Below are 4447 nucleotides of genomic sequence, written 5' to 3'. Positions count from 1 at the left end.
TTGCAAGGTTCCTGCAGGAGCATGGCATAAAACAGCAATATTCATGCAGTCATACTCCACAACAAAATGGAATTGCAGAAAGGAAAAATAGGCATATTGGAGAGGTATCTCGTGCCATGCTCAATGAAAAAGACTTGCCATATTTTTATTGGGCTGAAGCAGTTGCTACAGCAGTCTACATAATGAACAGGACTCCCACTGCAGCAATACATGGAATGACTCCAGAGGAGAGGTATACTGGTAGGAAACCAGATATTTCTCATTTGAAAATTTTTGGTTGCATTGCCTATGTACATGTGCCAGATGAGTTGAGATCCAAGTTGGATCCAAAAGCTGAGAAGTGCATCTTTATTGGTTACTCTCTACAGCAAAAAGGGTATAGATGCTATAACCCTTCTACTCGTAAGTTTACAGTGAGCAGAGATGGTGTTTTTGATGAGATGAGTAGCTGGTATAAACCAGTAAATGTGATTGATGATGTAGATGCACAAAATGGTAATGCTGCACAGAATTCATAGCAGCAGTCACAAAATATTAGTGGACCTGGAGCGTCCTCTAGCAGTGGTTCACATTCTTCGCCATGGACAGGCAGATTGAGATCAGGAGAATCTTCTCAAAGTAATGCAGATAGTGGTATGCATGTATCACGAAAAGGAAAAGAGAAGGTTGATCAGTCCATGTTTGATGTGAATGTAGGTCACTCTTATGTGGATGGTGAATCCAGTGGCTCAGAACAGAGCATTGATGATGAGTTGGGTATTCCTTCTATTGTTACACCTGGAGTAAGGAAGACCAGGGATGTTTTGAGAGCACCTGGGAGTGAACCTATTTTGCGCAAGTTTACGAGAGCTAGGTATCCTGTGGATAGGCTGAAATATGATGGATTTACAGCCATTCACTATGCATATATGGTCAAAGTGATACATGAACCAGAACCCACTTCTTTTGAGGAAGCCATGGGAAAAGAAAAATGGGAGAAAGCCATGGATGAAGAAATGGATGCCTTGGAAGCTAATGCTACATGGGAATTGGTACCTTTGCCTAAAGGTAAAAATGCAATTGGCTGTAAGTGGGTTTATAAGGTGAAGCACAATGCAGATGGTTCTGTGAACAGATACAAGGCAAGATTAGTAGTCAAGGGGTATGCACAAACATATGGTATTGACTATGAAGAAACATTCAGTCCGGTTGCAAGGATGGCAACCGTAAGAGCGGTCATTGCTATGGCTGCATCAAAGGGATGGTCTTTACATCAGATGGATGTAAAGAATGCCTTCTTGCATGGTGATTTGCAAGAAGAGGTCTATATGGAGCAGCCACCAGGTTATGTGCATGCTGTTCATCCTGAGTTTGTTTGCAGGTTGAAGAAAGCCTTGTATGGCTTGAAGCAAGCACCTAGAGCATGGTCTGACAAGATAGGACAGTATCTTGTCACTATTGGCTTTCAGATTTCCAAGGCAGATTTCTCACTTTATGTGAGAAAAACAGAGAAATATATTATGCTACTTGTCATTTATGTTGATGATTTGATTATGACAGGTGACAGTGATGAAGATATCCTTCATGTGAAAATGCTATTGAAGCAGAAGTTTGAGATGAAGGATTTGGGAGAGCTGCGTTATTTCTTGGGCATTGAGGTGATTAGATCACCAAGTGGGATACAGCTCTTGCAGAGGCAGTATGGATTGGACATGCTGTCCAAATATGGGATGACAGGCTGTAAGCCTATTTCAGTTCCTTTGGAGCAGAATGTGAAGCTGAGCACAGATGCAGGTGAGCTTCTAGAAGACCCTACTATGTACAGACGCATAGTAGGAAGTTTGATTTATATGACTATTACCAGGCCAGATTTGAGCTATGCTGTTGGATTGGTAAGTCAGTTTATGCAGGCTCCAAGGAAACCACATTTGGATGCGGCTAGACGCATACTCAGGTATGTGAAGTCCACATTGCAGTATGGACTATTTTATGAGACTGGGGTTCAGATACAGTTGCATGGATACACTGATGCTGATTGGACTGGTAGTATTTCTGATAGACGATCTACCAGTGGATATGTCTTCTCTTTTGGGAGTGCTGCAGTCACTTGGAGCAGCAAGAAACAGCCTACAGTTGCCTTGTCGAGCACAGAGGCTGAGTACAGGGGTGCAACAATGGCTGCATGTGAGGTAGCTTGGTTGCATAAGCTACTTTATGATATGCATCAGTCTACAGATGGACCAGTTGTCATTTATTGTGACAATATGAGTAGTATACACTTGGCAAATAACCCAGTCTATCATGCTAGAACAAAGCACATTGAGGTGCATTATCATTATGTGCGAGAGAGGGTTTTACTAGGTCTTATTGATCTAGTTTATGTCAGCACAGAGGATCAGGTAACTGACATATTCACGAAGGCATTGGGCGCAGAGAAGCTGCGCAAGTTTAGAGACCTGCTTGGTGTGCAGGAATTAGGATTGAGCTCGAGGGGGAGTGTTGAGATATCGAGCTCCACTCGTGATACGCCAGGGTGACCGTTGTGTATTTATGTCACCGACTTGTCAGTTGCAGACGCGGTTGGTACACCGCCCATGAATAATAGCTACATGATAGCTATCCTTATCTACTCTAGTTCGTGGCTCAGTTAGTATGCCACCTTAGTTAGTTGAGTTTGGTTTGAGACCCATATATAGGGTTCTTCTATTTCTTTGTATTTGAGTTCTTTTGGCTTACACAACTAAGAAGAGGAAAACTGTTTTCAGCCTCCACCCTTGTGTGTCTTCCCCCATTGTGCAAGCAAGAAAGCTTCAAGCGAGACTCCTTCCTTCTCTCCCACAATCTTGACACCTTCAACCCTATGCGCTGCGACACTGGTGAACCCGGCGTGAAGGTTGGTGTAAGAGATCTCCAAGATGGGGGATTCTTTAGGAGATACTCTACAACAATTGGTGCGCATACTGCAACAGACTCAACAACAACAAATCCAAATGTTACAACAACAACAATAAAGGCAAGATGAAGAGAAGATTGATTCCACAACTATCAAGGCCCTATAAGAAGTTGGGCGTGAATTAAAACAATTTAATGGTTAAAATGTATCTATTTTTATTCGCTTATATGTTGAAAAAATGCTCTTCTTTGGGTACCACAACATGCATGGAGCCGTTATTTTGCCAGACTAGCTAAGCATGGTCTTCAAGAAAGAATCCATGGTCTTTTTCAACAAGATGCGGATTGGGCTGCATTCAAAAAAGCCCTACGTGAAGAATTCTTCTTAGAAGACTCTGACCTAATGACGAAGAAAAGTTTCACTGAATGGGTTGAAATACCCAAAAAAGGCTTAGCTGCAACAACTCTATACCATGAGTTTGAAAGTAAATTTGGACAACTTGATGCTAAAGACCAACAAAGTATGGAAGGTTAGAAGATTGAATTATTCTTTAAGGTTGCAGATCCCATTCTGCAAGAGAAGCTTGTTGATCGCCTAGAAGATGCTACCTTCGAATCAGGAGTCAAGACTGCATGGATAGATGTTATTGATGCAGTTAACATGATTGCTTGAAGAGAGCGGATGCGACTACGATTGGGATCTACTTCAACTTCAACAACTCCATTGATGGAGCTTGTTCCACCTTCAAAATCTCCTATTCCTTTGACTAATTAACCAACTCTTTCTTCTTATGTTCCCTCTAAAAATGATGTAATGGATGAACTCATTAAAAGCATGCATGACCTTCATGTGAATCTTACACAAATTAGTTCTAAAGTAGAGAAGCTGGATGCCAAAGTCGAAGAGCGAGGACGAGCATAAACTCAAAGACCCATGAGAGAAGGCTTTAAGAGGCACTGTATTTGGTGTGATAGCCAACAACATGACAAGAGGGAGTGTTTTGCCTTCTGTGAGGCTGAAGCACAGAAGCTCGTCTTTTGGAAAGACGAAAAAATTATGCGGCTGAAACTGGTCTTCCACTGGAGCCAAATTTTAGCAATGGTGGAATGAAGAAAATATTAGAAGATTTAGCTATAAAAAATGCCTATGCAGCAATTGATGGAGCTACCTATGGGCTGCAAATTGAGCCAATTAAACCAAGTTTGAAAGCATGTAAAGCTAATGTGTAATATAAAGTATGGATGTAAGCACTAGATCAAATGGAACGTGGTAAAGCACCCAAAGAAGATTTGGCTAACACCAGTCAGAATATATTCGAGAAATAACTGGTTGGAAAGAACCAGTAGATTCTTTTTCTACCTTTGCACATTTGGTTGACGTCAATCATAAAGAAGTCTTTATTGAAGAAAAGAGAAGATGAACCATGGCCTTCCTCTTTTGGCCCTCCGAAACGGGTAACTAGAAGAACACTTGAACAACCAAAGCTTGCTAAAAATATAACCTCAGATCAAGAGATGGAAGATGTGTCACAAACAAAGAAGACTGAAGGAAAGAAGAAAGGCAAGCAGCCAGGCT

This window comes from Lygodium microphyllum, chromosome 7 (genome assembly GCF_053477565.2).
Source record: "Lygodium microphyllum isolate KBCC chromosome 7, Lygodium_microphyllum_v1.1.10, whole genome shotgun sequence".
In the NCBI taxonomy this organism is placed as follows: domain Eukaryota; kingdom Viridiplantae; phylum Streptophyta; class Polypodiopsida; order Schizaeales; family Lygodiaceae; genus Lygodium; species Lygodium microphyllum.
The sequence above is the reverse complement of the archived record's forward strand: the minus strand, read 5'-3'. Positions refer to the sequence as shown.